The following is a 15243-nucleotide window of genomic DNA, read 5'->3' on the forward strand; positions in this document are numbered from 1 at the left end:
CTACCTATGGCAGATTCAGCCTGGTGTGCGCATTTCACGAGGTGCAATTGACGGGGCGCAATTGTCGTGTGTGCAATTCTCCTTGTGTGCAATTGTCAGGGCGCATTTGGTGGGGTGCATTTGTCATGCGTGGATTTGTCGGTGTGCCCATTTGCACTGCCACCTAAGGGATAGTGTAAATCAGGGCCTTCCAGATATCCACGTATGTAAAGGATTCCCATAATCATCATCTAAACCTTACCCTAACACTAGATACCAAGTGAATCTTTTAAGTGTAGCGGGGTGTAGTGGGGGGGAGGGTCCCCCCTCAAAAAAGAGGATTACTTTGTAACCCTCAAAAAAACAAAATAGTATCAGCTGTGGATTGTGATCAGGGAGCGTAATTGTTAGGGCGCATTTGCCAGGTCACCTCCCATTCAGTGTGCGTACAATTGTCGGGGTGCAATTGTGCGCGCATTTGATGTGTCACTATGCAAATGAGATGAAGAGGGGAAGAGGAGAGGAGGAGATGGGTAAGTGGAGGAGGGGAAGAGGCCAGCTGCTGCTGAGCAGGTAATTTGAGATTTTGGGCAAGAAGCAGCTTGTTCACCGCTCTGCCTCTGCCTGCCGGTCACCGCTACTGCTGCTTTGGGAGGCCCAATATATCAGATCTCACGGTGGAGTTGGTGGGGGGGAGGTTGGTTAGAAGGTGCTGCACAGGGGGATTGGAGGGATAGAAAGCTGCTGCATATGGTGGAGGGGAGGGAGAAATGTTGCTCGTGATAATGGAGGGGAATAGAGAGAGAGTGAGAAAGTAATGTTGCATGTGATAATAGAGGGAAATAGAGAGGTAGAGAGAGAGTGAGAGAGAAATGTTGCATGTGATAATGGAGGGGAATAGAGAGGTAGAGAGAAAGAAATGTTGAATGTGATAATGGAGGGGAATAGAGAGGTAGAGAGACAGAGAGAGATATGATAATGGAGGGGAATAGGTAGACAGAGCGAGAAGACAGTGTGAAAGAAACAGAAATGTTGGATATGGCATTAAAGGGAAGGTACAGAGATGGAAGATGAAGGGTGAGCATGGAGAAAGAATAAAATGTCAAATGGGCAGGAGACCCTGGTGAGCGAGTTAACAGAAGACATACAGAAACCAGTGCCTAGAACCAACATGATTTGAATAAAAAAATGACGACAGGCAGACTATTTTATTTGGTTGGAACATGGACTATCAGTTTTGAGGATATAAAAGTTGTCCTGTTGAGTGAAACAACAATTACACATGCAAAACATGATAACTAAGACATAAAATTTAAAGAGTCAAAATATATAAGAACATAAGCATTGCCCCTGCCAGGTCAGACCAGGGGGTCCAACGCACCCAGCAGTTCGCTCCTGCGGCAGCCTCCCAGGTCCATGATCTGTAAGTGCTCCTTACCTAAGATGTTTATGCCCTATTTACTTAATGTCCTGTAAGTAACCCTCTATCTGTACCCTGCTATCCCCTTCTCTTTCAGGAAGTCATCCAGTCCCTTTTTGAACCCCAATAATGTACTCTGTCCTATCACCTCTTCTGGAAGTGCATTCCAGGTGTCCACCACCCTCTGAGTGAAAAAGAACCTCCTAGCATTCGTTTTGAATCTATCTCCTCTCAGTTTTTCTGGATGACATCTTGTTTTTATTGTCCCCGCTAGTCTGAAGAATCTGTCCCTCTCCACCTTCTCTATGCCCTTCATAATTTTATAAGTCTCTATCTTGTCCCCTCTAAGTCTCTGCTTTTCCAGGGTAAAGAGCCCCAGCTTGTCCAACCTTTCGGCATATGAAAGGTTCTCCATGCCCTTTATCATCCTTGTTGCTCTCCTCTGGACCCTCTCAAGTATCGCCATATCATTCTTAAGGTATGGCGATCAGAATTAGACGCAGTACTCCAGATGCGGGCGCACCATCGCTCGAAACAGTGGCAGGATAACTTCCTTCGTTCTGGTAGTGATGCCTTTTTTGATAATGCCTAACATTCTGTTTGCTTTCTTTGAGGCCGCTGCACATTGCGCCGCCGGCTTCATTGTTTTATCCACCAATACCCCCAGGTCTTTTCTAGGTTGCCTTCCCTATGTGTAAGACCTTACATTTCTCTACATTGAAGCTCATCTGCCATCTATTTCCCCACTCACTCAGTTTATTCAGGTCTCTCTGCAGTTCTTTGCATTCCTCAACAGTACTGACCCTGCTGGAGAGTTTTGTGTCTTGTTCTCATCAGATTATTTTTTTCTATATGCTCATTGATACTTTCCTTGATCAGTGATTCGGCCATCTTTCCCATAACCGAAGTCAAGCACACCGGTCTGTAGTTCCCCAGGTCGCCTCTTGATCCTTGCACAGTTGCAGGAAGGAGAAAACCAGAAATGGTATGTGAAAGGAAAAAAAAAATCCATGGCAGTACAGTGAACAGGCTAACGACAACAAAAGATAGAAAAAATAATTTTGTGATTACAGTATGTCAGGTTTGAAATGTGTATCTTGCCACAGCTGGTGTTAGACAGTGAGAGTGAGCTAGGACCTAACAGAGAGAGGAAAAATCTTTTCTGTTTTGTTTATACAACAGCACAGGCATGGGGTTGGAGAGGGCAAAGGGGGTGAGGTGGGTGAAGAGGCTACAAAATAAACTGGGCATCCATCCTGTCAGGTGATGTCTTAGTGTGGTGAAGGCAGGAGAAATTGGGCACTCCTCCTGCCGCAGACATTCAGGGTGGGGATGGGGCAGCTTCAGAAGTTACGGCAGGAGGGACTGGGCATCCCTTCTGCCGGTAGTCTTTGCAGGGGGCACTAAACTGATCGTGGCAGGGAGATTCCCTTGCTGCGATTGGATCAGCAGCCGTGTCTATCTGAAATGTAGACCAGCATTCTCACAAGCTGCTGGCACTGCCCCAAAGCTTTCCCTCTGCTGTAATCTGAAAACACAGATAGGAGAGAAAGAGATGCCAGACCATGGGAGAGGAGAAAGTTGCTAGGATGTTGGAGAGAGGAGAAAGATATCAGACCACAGGAGAGGGAGAAGAAGGAGATGGTGCACAGGGATGAAGGAGAAGGGGAGAGAGTGGGAGGAGATGGTGCACAGAAATGGAGGGGGAGAGATATGGAGGCGATGGTGTACAGAGATGGAGGGGAAGGGGGGGAGAGGAGATGGTGCACAGGGATGGAGTTGAAGGGAACAGGGAGGAGATGGTGCACAGGGATGGAGGGGAAGGGGAAAGAGAAGGAGGAGATGGTGCACAGGGATGGAGGGGAAGGGGGGAGAGAGAGAGAGAAGAAATGCTTCTTATGAATAGATGGGAATAGGGGAGAAGAAAGAGGGAGGAAATGGTACACATGGATAGATGGGAAGGGAAGACATGGAAAAGTAGATAGATTTTGTGAAGAAACCAGAAAAAAATGGAAAAGGGTTGAATGTTAAAAGTTAATGGCAAAGATGGATCTAGGGCAGAAAGTGAAGAAGGAGAAAAAAACAACAGATGGATAAGGCAGCTATGGAAACACAGTTAAGAGTGCAAACAGAAGGAAGTTCGACCAGAGACTGGGAAGAGATGATTAGAAAAATAAAAATCACTTGACAACAAAAGTAGGGAATATGATTTTATTTTCAAATTTAGCGATTGAAATGTGTCAGTTTTGAGAATTTATATCTGCTGTCTACATAGGCATCAGAACAGGGTTGGCCACAGGGACCGGGGCCTCCCTCAAAATTAGCAGTGGCTCTAGATTCCCGACTTCCCTACCTAAACCTACCTTCTCACCACCGATGGGTTTAAAAAAAAAAAAATCTTCGGGCAGCGTCAATAAGATTGGCGTGCTGCTGTTGGCCTGCCCCGGAAGTCTTTATTCAGCAGTGGTTTCCTGTTTCCACATAGGCGGGCTGCTGCTGAATGAAGGATTCCAGAGCAGGGCGACAGTTGCAAGCTGATCATGTCGACGCTGCCCAAAGATTAAAAAAACCCAAAAAACAAACACCGGCGGTGAGAAGGTAGGTGTAGGGAAGTCGGGAGTTTGCCTGGTGCTTGGACTTTGGTCTGCAGGGAAAGGAAAGAGCGGAGGGGCCGCCTGGCCTGATGGTGATGGGCTCGGAGAACAGTGCCCCGCGGAGCTTCGTCTTGCAGGGGTCCCTTGACCTCCGGTGTCTCTTTGTACCGTGCTTTACTGACAGAGGCGGCCTGCCTATCTGCCTCCGTATTCATGTACAGTCCCGATAAGAAGGATACGGTTAGCAAAGCGGCCCAGTATCTAAAGACTTTGCGCCATCATTATTTGCTGAGGTTCTTGTCATGTGTGGTAGAAACAGATGGAATTCATCTGGTCACAGAGAGGGTGGAACTCCTGGAGATGGCTATGGAGAATGTTTTCTCTGAGGATATCTGTGCTGCAATCTATGACATTCTGCAGGCACTGGTATTTCCTCATGATAGAGGAAACTTAGCTCACAACAATATTAGATTATCATATGTCTTTGTGAGTGAGATTGGACACTGGAAACTAGCGAGGCATGGAAATGGTGTGTAAGCTCACAGAAACACCACCACAGTCTGCAGAGTTTGGGATCCTTCCTGAAGCCTATGGTCACGCTCGTGATGCTTTTGACTTTGGGAAGTTGGTTGAAAGTTTACTACTGTACATGAATGATTAGGATCTTGTCTCAAGGTTTCAGGACACAGTGTGCAGTTCCCTCCTGAATTCTGACCCTTTATGCCAGCCTCCTCTGCACAACTTATTATCCCATAAGTTTTTCAGGACTGATTTCCTGGAAGTTGTAAATTTCTTAAAAAGTCTGACTTTAGAGACTGAAGAGGAGAAAAATGAGGTTTTCAAGTTTCTCTTGGACAGAGTTTCCTGTCTGTCAGAAGAGTTAATTGCATTCCAGCTTGGCCTAGTGTCTCAGTGATAATTATGCATACTACCATGCTGAAGACTGAGGTTAGACTACTGGCTCAGGCATTCTACTCACTGAGTCGGCCAGGGCTCTGAGAGGCTGCAAGGGCAGCCTTATAGTGCTTAGAGGAGGTAGAGTCCCAGTACCCAGTATTCTACACGATTTACTTTTCTGCTGCTGTGTTATATACAGTATATGGGACCATGTCCATTTCCATACAAGTGATTGCTTAATTAATGTGCACTGTTCAGGAAGAAATGCATTTGTTTCTATTTCTCTGGGGGTTATACTGCATGCAGAGTCTTGCATATTAGAGTTTTGTTTGCATATATTAATACTTATAGGTTGTGGTCCTATATTTGCATAGGGGGTATCTATGTTCTGCATGTGTGACCAAGGCCAGGTGTTCTGGTAGGAATAAATGTTGAGAAACATACAGTGTGCTTTGCATAGTTTAATTTTGTAGTTAACCATTATGTATTGTTAGTAAGATTATATTGTGTGTATATATGAAAAATCAATTGAAAAATGGTATTACAATTGGTACTATTATGGGGGTGGGGTCTGGGGCAGAGATTGGGCAGGGTCTGGGGTGGAGCTTGCGGGCCCCCCCTCAAACAAAAAAGCATTCCGCTGCCTCCGGCTGTCTATATTTTGCATTGTTCAGGAAGAAATTAATTTCTATTTCTCTGGTGTTGTACTGCATGTAGTCTGGCATCTTAGTGTTTTGTTTGTGTATATTAGTACTTTTAGTTTGTGGTCCTGAATCTGCATGTGTGACCAAGGTCAGGTGTTCTGGTAGGAATGAATGTTGAGAAGCATACAGTGAAGTTTAGTTTTGTGGTAAACCATTATGTATTGTTAATAAGATTATATTGTGTATACCAGTGGTTCCCAAACCTGTCCCTGGAGGACCCCCAGGCCAGTCGGGTTTTCAGGATAGCCCTAATGAATATGCATGAGAGAGATCTGCATATAATGGAGGTGCCAGGCATGCAAACCTGCTCCATGCATATTCATTAGGGCTAGCCTGAAAACCCGACTGGCCTGAGGGTCCTCCAGGACAGGTTTGGGAACCACTGGTGTATACAAATGAAAAATTAATGGGAAAAATGACATTATATTTAGTACTATCATTATGGGTGTGGGTTCTGGTGTAGGGCTTTTGAGAACCCCCAATCATTTTGAAAAGTTGGTTCCAGTGTCTCCAGTGATCATCTGGCCAGTCTGGGCACCTTTTTGACCCTTATTTATTTTTAAAATGGGTCTAATCCCAAACATTTAAATGGTGCCTTGGGCGTTTTGTTAAAAGCTTGATTTTTCCTGTAGAATGCCCGTCCTCAATCCACCCAAAAGAAGCCTCTAAGATGCCCCCTTAAGATTTAGATGCACTATCTTTTGGATGTCTATCTTTTTTGAAAATGAGACCCATAACTTTTTATTTACGTTTAGGATCTTCTATTCATTGTTCTGACTTAAACAAATAGACTAGCTGCGAATCCACTCTTTAAAAGGTGTCACCTCACTAAACATTGACATCAAGGTTCCTACTTTTCTGAGTCCTTATAACTATTTTTTGGGGGTGGGGATTCTGTTTTTAAGTGGAACTTTCTGTCCAGACCTAATAATTACATTTGGATTTCTTGAATGAGACTCAGAGCCACAGGTACAGGCTGATTTCCATATGCATAAAATCTGATGAACCAATATGATTGGTCACATTTATATTTCAACAGTAATGTGCTACCAAATTCTCATTGAGGGGCTCTTGCTATTTCTTTTCCACTTGGAGAGATGCTCTTTGATTTCATAAACTAACAGTCCCAAGAGCCTCTTCCAGATTATCAATGTGTGCAAAATAAGAAGCCTACACAACTTCCTGATCCAAACCTGCTAATACAGGCTAATAAAAAGGAAAAAACACTCTCTAGGTGCCTCCAAGTCTACTGGTAAACAAAAGAAAGCCCATATAACTGAAAATGAATTGTCATAAATACACAGATTACACAACATTTTCCATAATGCAATCCATAGTTCTGGTTTGTTACACTCATGCAGACAGCTGAACAGAAAAATCAATTAGCGTCTCTAGATTATTCCCACATCAACTGTAGTACAAAAATTGGACTGTCTGAGCGAATTACTGCTCTAAAAGGATATAAATTTCAATTTAAACAGTAAACAGTTGTGAAGATGTTTCTCAAACATGTTCAATTCAAATTTAGTCCATTTTTCACAGATAATGCATTGCAAAACGTTGTATGAAAAGACTCAGCCCTTGTCTTTCTGATCACACGTGGAATGTATGGTAATGCCTCTTTCTTAAAGGCCTTGACCTATACTAGCTATGAGGGAGAATTGTGCTTTATATGGGCTAAGGAATGTAGCATTAAACCAGGCTTCTCTGTTGGACCTCTCCAGGGGACCCAAAGTAAGGCAAAGTGCAAAGAGCTTCCTGTTGGCTGCTACCTCTCTAGGGAAGAGATTAAGATTAAGGACCTAATTCTATTTAATATCCTGTTTTTCTTTGCCTCACACAGACTGCCATCCTGCAAGGGACCATCATCTAATTATCTAAAGTCAATATTCTCACTTACTTCAGTAGATTTTAGTGGGAGAAGTCTGGTGATAAGGCAAACTGGTATGTTGCAAATTTATGTGGTTTTTTTTGGCCATCGTGTTACCAGTATGTTAAGCCTGTATTTTGTAATAGAACGCACCAAAATATGCTTGAGGGATTTACAGAGTAACAGAAAAGTCAAGGTTGAGCAGAGAGAGAAAATCAATTGTCAACTGCAATGGATTTCAGGTGAATGAGAAGTTCCTACAACAAGAAACACTCTTGGAAACTCTTTTTAGAGTTTCAACGCACTATTCCTCTGAAATAAACATTCCCAAGGCTGTATAGCTCCCTAGAGAAGCAGAATTGCATATTGCTTAATAAATATAAGAGGAACTTGATCACCACCTTATCAAAGCCACTAATTTTAATGCTTATCAAAAAATGATTGGTTGCAATTTATTCATTATAATTTCAGTATGTTTGTGTAACACTTTCTGGTTGATGCAAAATGTCAAGGGGAATTTTACTTTCAGATAAAATAGTCCTATTTGACCACAAGTCCAGGACACTCTTTATGTAATATGTGCCATAATTCAAGAAAAGGGACCAAGTCTTAATGTTAACTGAGTTGAGCTCCAAATTGGCCGATGACCTGGTTTATAAAACTAAGTTTTTAGTTTAGTTTAATTTAAATTGAGTTATTCAGCTGGCTAAGTAATCAAGAAGATGCTGATTCAAATGCAATAAACCACATCTTTCTATCATTTCATTTGCCAGAGATATAATGTTTCAATTAACAAATCGTTCCTCCCTTTTACATGACTGCAAAAGCGGTTTTTAGTGCAGGCCGATGCGCTGAATGCTCTGCACTGCTCCCGATGCTCCTAGGAACATCAATTCTACTGCATCCTAAATGGAAATGGACCAAGCTATCTGAACAACCGCCTAATCAGGAAACACACATCCAGACCAAGGAGAACTCAAGCACACTTTACCCACCCCCCAATCAAAGGCATGCAAAGCATAAAAATATATGACGGTCTACTAGCCACCAGAGCAGCAAAAATAGACCACTACCTCTCAAACCTGCTGACCACGACGCCCAACTACAAAACATTCAGAAAAGAACTGAAAATCATACTATTCAAGAAATTTGTCAAATGATCTTACCAAACCGTATCGACCCTTCCCAGATCCTGGACGCATACTATAGCTATCAATCTTGTAATCTCCCTGGGAATGCCCAGGCGAATTTCTTGTTGCAAACTGCCTAGAACTGAAAGGTATTGGTGGGACAGAAGACATCAATATAGGTGACCTCCTACGTCAGATGCAAGCCACCTCATCGGCAGCTTCGGAGACGCTCCCGCTGGAGACGCTGCGAGTTAGTGGATCAACGGCGTTCTCATTGGGATTAGATACCACGCTAAGCCCCGATGCTGCTTGATATGAAAGCATTCTGTCTTGATATTTTTTTTTATATACATACAGCTGGAGTTTCTTTTGGTTTATTGAATGTGTTGATTTTATTTTATTGTAAACCACTGTTTTCTGAAAAGTTAAGTAGTTTAGTTAAGCACTATTTCTACCATAGGAGATGGGCAGTGAACATTCTTTATGGATGCAAGTAGGAGCAAATGTGCACAGCTGCATTTTTTAACTCTGATGTTGGCTGCTGTTGTGGGGCTTAAAATAGGCACCTACTTGATCTCTTTATCTAGGTGACCTGTTATGAAATGATCCCCTTAGCAGCTGACAATCATTGCTTAGATCAGTGTACCGCAAACTGTGTGCCACTGTGAGATTCCAGGTATGCCACAAGACACGGCGAGGAGGAGAGGAACCAGAGCAGGCTGACTGCTTACAGGATGTGCCTCTCGTAGCGAGAGGCATGTCCTGTAGGCAGTCAGGTGGCACCTCGCCTCCTCTCCGCGCTTCTTCACCTCCAGCGCCCCCCCCCCCCCCGGCGTAGTAATAGCAGATTCTGCGCATGCATGGAGGTCAATGTGATGATGTCACATATGTGCATGACATCATCATTTTGCCATCCGCACATTTCTGGATGCCCTCCAGCCGCGGCACTGAGTTTAGTGTTTTGCGTCTTCAGAAAGTTTGTGGGACACTGGGTTAAATGTATAAACTAGACATCAAAGTAGCACCACTCTCAGAATGTCTCAGATCCGGCCTCCTTTTCAGATGAATAATTTTGGACATGTAACAATTTATACGAGAAAATTCAATGTTATCCATTCAAACCCAGGAATTTTGCTTGGAGGGTAATGATAGATTCACAGCTAACCCTGAAAACATACATTTATTTATTTACTTTGTAGAAACTTGGGCCCTGTTATTCAGACTGTGGGAAGCAGCCAGGCTACCTCCTGTGGTCGAAGGCAACCCTGGATATTCAATGATGGAGCTGTATCCGGCCACTAACATTGAATTTCCAGTGTAAAGTTTGCCACCACATACTTAGTCGGCCAAACCATTATTCAGCGGCTGGATGGCTAAGGCTTAGTACCCAAAGATAAACCTGCATGTTAGGCGGGTCTATCTGGCTGTGTGCCTTAGCCAGCGAGCCAGTGAATATTGGTGGCGACTGGCTGTGTTGCATGACATAGGTTACAGGTTACTTTATTTCATATACCACTAATCTCACAATTCAGTAAATAAAGTAGTTTAGAATAACAGCTATAAAAAAATAAGAAAGGAACGCCACAATTTTCAAATGGACCCCACCCCCCCAATAACCACTCCAGAGATCATCCCAAGAGCATATAATATTCACACAGTCCTTCCACCCTACTCGATAGTTAAATCCACAAGATAAAATCAATTAGTTACCTACTAAAACACAACCAAAGGCCTGTGGAAATAAATGAGCTTTTAAAATCTTTTAAAAATTGTGGCAATAATTTTTCTTCTCTAAGCATCTGCGCAAGAGAATTCCACAGTACTGGACCTAAATTTAAAAATGCCGGGCTATCAGCCGACTCAGATATTCAGTGGAAGATACTGGCAATCTCCCATTAAATATCAGCAGATAGCCGGCTACATGTTATTTGGCTGGCCAGGAGCTGTTCCTGGCTGGTCAAACAGCGCTGAATATCAGTCAATTGATATCTACAGGAGTAAATGCTAGTATTCTAGGCACTGATGCATGCATTGGGCCAAATGCATGTATGAGGGGCTGCTGAAAAGTTCTCAGCCCAACTAACTAAGTTGGGATGGTCTCCATTGAGGGCTATACACTTAGTCCAGCGATTTTCCATTTTTTTTTTATAATGTCAGAAAAATGAACAAAAAAAAAGTGAAAAATCACAGGACTATGTGTATAGCCCTCAATGGAGACCGCCCCAACTTTGTTGGTAGAGCTGAGAACTTTTCAGTAGTCCCTTGTAAGTATCACTAAATAGTTTACAAAGAAAAAACTAAAAATATTCAAAAGCTGATGAAACCCACATTATCGGATGGCAGCCTGTGATTGTCATGATATGTGCACTGACACATTGGAGTGAAGAAGCAGCAGACCTGCTGTGAGTGTTTCTCATTTTTTTGTCCTTGATTGACTCCCACAAAGTGCTCGTGTTGGCGTATCTCTCCCCAGTTATGGTTGTCTTGTGTGGCATGAACTCCAGAAGCAAAAGTCCTTCATTATCCCAGAAGACAGTTGCCATGACTTTGCCTGCTTTGGGGTGGGGGGTGACTTGTGCTTCCACTCCGTTGACTCCATTTTGGACTCAGGATCTCTGTGGTAGACCCAAGTCTCATCTCCAGTCACCAAACGATGAAAATAATTCACTCGGTCTTCATGGAGCATCTCCAAGTTTTCCTAACAGTACTGGAGCTTCGTGGCCTCTGACCTTGTGTCAGCATTCTTGGAACCCATTTTGTACTAACCTTGGACATGCCTAACATCTTCATGAATTAGTTTCAAAATTGTACCTGCTGAGATGCTCATATTTTCAGCTATTCAGGAAACCTTAATTTGTCTGTCTGACAAAATAAAATCCTCAACTTTCTTGCACATTTCTGTGAGGGTCATCTTCAATGCACTCTCTACCCCTCTTAAACTGCATGCTCCAATATTTTACTCTGTAGGATGATGAGGCAGACTCAACATAAACTGTGGTCACTTGTTCATGGAACTCCTTTGGCTTTTTCTTTTCTTTTGTGAGAAATTTAATCACTGAATGGTTCTCCAAATCTAGCAGTTTCTTATTTGATTTGCATGAGGACTCTCCTGACATCCTGTCTCTTGGAATGTTAGACTTGCATAGAGCCACAACTATGCACGAGTAACCTTGAGATGTGTCACAACATGCACAGACTTGTTTTAACACACTTACTACTTTCATACTCAGGCAGATAAATTATTGAACACCCCTCATATAAGGGATTGCAGTAGGCTAGTTTGAGATGATCTGCTTGTTTGAAAAGCTTTCTGCCAAGATAAAGTTATTGACAGGATCTATCAATATTTCTTTACAGATGATTTTCATACATGATTATCATTTGGCTTTACCTGTCCTTGATTACTACAATGGCCAGTTTCTAGGGCTATTGTACTCAAAACCTTGCAGATTGTACAAAATTCTGCAGCCTAGCTGATCAAGCTTGATCACCTCTAACAGTGCAGAGCAGATTTAAGATACTATTAGTACTGTTTAGAATGTTGAATGTTTTTCATTGGTTGTTCTAGTCAGTAATTATTACAATTGCAGGGCAGAATTTGAGATTCCTTCTTAGAGGGTTGCACAAGAGTATGCACTCAAGAACATTCCATACAATTATTGAGCAAATAATATAGTGAACCCTATTTCAAAGTATTATGCAATCACATAATTTATAATTGAAACAATAACATGTGCGGTCTGGCACACACGCTATGGATACGGGAGCTAAGGTGGATTTACAAACTAAATACTCTCCAACCTAGGGGTTTAAACAGCGAAATAAAGTGGCAAGCTCTTTTGTAATTCCCACCTCTGTTCCTCTGATACTACATTGAGTGGCTATGCTCCATATACGGCATCACATCTGCTAAGCGCAGTGACGTGGCTAACATTTTAAATCAGTGACGACTTTTTTCAATCATTGACTGATGCAGAAAGCATAAAAGAATCTTCACGCACAGACATTTTCATATGACAGGTACCTTCCTTATGTTTTTGCCAGTAATGCTAAAATAATACATTATGTTTTGAATGTTCATAATGTTTATAACATGTTCAACACACGTTTTTACTTATTTCCTGTTAGAGTGGGCACTTTGAATTGGACTTATCACCCCACTTACTTTGAGACAAGGACTTTTGAGGGTTCCTTGAAAAAGACAATGAAATGTGGTCCCTTAAAAAGCTTGAAAGTTAAGTACAAAACATATATTTCTAACAAGTTGATTTTGATGTATGTGTGGGTTTGGCCAGTTTTGGCCTTAAATGAAATTTGTCGTTGATGCGACGTGTATGTTCTATGTAATTTGATTTGATGTGCCAGTATGTAATTTGCTATAGTGTGTCTCTGAAGTGTTTTGTACGATAAATGTAAATCTTTTATTTTGTATGTTAATATGTAACTCGCCCTGCATAAGGGCGGGTGAGAAATAAACAAAACAAACAATACTGTGAAATCACTACTTTAAAATATTCACTAGCACTTTCATACATATGCAATGATTGGGTGATGGGTCTCCCTATAGAGGCTTCGGTCCTTGGCAAGATTACGCAACTCTGAGCACATGTTATCGTTTCAATTATAGATTATGGGCTCCTTTTATTAAGCCGCGCTAGCGGTTTAACGCACGTAATAGTGCATGTTAAACTTCCGGCCGCGCTAGCCGCTAACACCTGCCTTGAGCAGGCGGTAGTTTTTTGGCCAGCGTGGGGGTTAGCGCGTGATTAAAAGTCGCGCGTGTTAACCCCGCGAGCATGGCTTGATAAAAGGAGCCCTTTATGTTTGCATAATACTTTGAAATAGGGATCACTATATTATTTGCTGACATATCCACCTTTTGATCTCTACGTTCAAAACAAAAATTTTTTTTCCAACATTATTTTTGATTTGATTAAATATACAATTATACAGAAGTGCTTGGGGGGTGTGGGGTGGGGTTGGGGGGGGTTTGGGGGGTGGGTTCTTCTTGGCTTTTGCTGAGTATCTTTTGTCTCCGCGCAGAAACCACGCGGTAGACCCTCTAGTCTGGTGTTTTACTTTGTTCCTGGTTCTTTGTATTCGGATTGTGGTTTACTTCTTTGTATACTTCTTTTCTTAATAAAAAGAAAATTTGAAATAAAAAAAAAAATAATAAAATAAATATACAATTATTGAGCCCTGCTTATGGAATTAGTTACTAGCAGAGCTGCATTCATTGATGGACTTGAGCTACTTTCGCAAACAAATAAAAACATGATTGCTTCCTGAGTTATTTTATAATATAGATACATTGATTAATGTTATATTTTATTAAAGAAGCTCGTGTTTAGGGATTTTCGTTTTGTTTGCCTTGTATCTTAACGATGGTGTTAATGTTTATGTTTTGTTGTAATCTGCTCACAACTTTTGCAATGGGCGAAATATAAAGATTTTAATAAATGGAATGAATGAAAAAAGATCACTTATGTGGCTAGCATCACTTTTTAAAATATTGACTCAATACAGTTTAATTTGGAACTTGAGCTATCCCGATTAGGACGTCTCAATTCCAATCTGTATGTCCTTTCTAACATGGTATTCTAAATAAATGTCCAACAAAAATATATGGAGAGGAATTTTAGAAACATAACATTCTGCTTATATACCACAAGACCGTGAAGCTCTATGCGGTTTACAAAAGAAAACGTTGTTACAATTGAATAGAATAACTTAGTTTCCTACAAGTATGTTTTCAAATGCCTCCTGGAATCTACTAAATATGTGCTGGAAGTCATGATTATGAGATAGAAAAGAAGTATAAATTAGGTTTGAGATGTGCAGTTGGGACATCTCTAGCTTTGCTAGAATTGTAGTAAAGAATCTGTTGATGGACAGCATGTTTTAAAATACATTGAAGAATGGACATTTATGCACTGGTTACATGTATCAGGAATATCTACTTTGGAACCATCCGTGTTTAATAGCTGGTAGAGCTGTTGCCTCCGCACCCAGAGGTTGTAAGTAGAGAATGACACGGGGACAAATTTTTCCCTGTCCCCACGGGAGCTCATTTTTCCATCCCATCCTCGTGAGTTCTTATCCTGTCCCTGCCCCATTACTGCAAGCTCCATCCTCATCTGCACAAAACACTTTAAAATCATAAGTGTTTGAGGCTTGTGCGGTTAAGGCAGAGCTTACTGGAATGGGGGCAGGGACAGCTACAAAACTCATGGGGACAGGGAAATTGAGTTCCTGTGGGGATGGGGACAAATCTGTCCCCGTGTCATTCTCTAATTGTGAGTTCAAATCCCAGTGCTGCTCCTTATGACCCTGGGCAAGTTACTTAATCCTCCAGTGTCCACCCCTTTCCCCCCTTCCCTAAAATACCAATGTGGTCAACACAGGAGCTTTACCTTCTTTCAAGTTTGGTTCTGACAGGCAAATTTCCAAAGAATTACCTTGCTTCTAGATGGTGTGGAGAAGAAGCCTAATGGTTACAGCAGTAGGTTAATAACCAGGAAAACGTAGTTCATAGGCCACTGCAGCTGTTTGTGATCTTGGGCAAGTGACGTAACCCTTCATTGTCTCAGGCACAAACTTATTGTATGCCTTCTGGGGACAGGAAAATACCTATTGTATCTGAATGTAA

This window comes from Geotrypetes seraphini, chromosome 9 (genome assembly GCF_902459505.1).
Source record: "Geotrypetes seraphini chromosome 9, aGeoSer1.1, whole genome shotgun sequence".
In the NCBI taxonomy this organism is placed as follows: domain Eukaryota; kingdom Metazoa; phylum Chordata; class Amphibia; order Gymnophiona; family Dermophiidae; genus Geotrypetes; species Geotrypetes seraphini.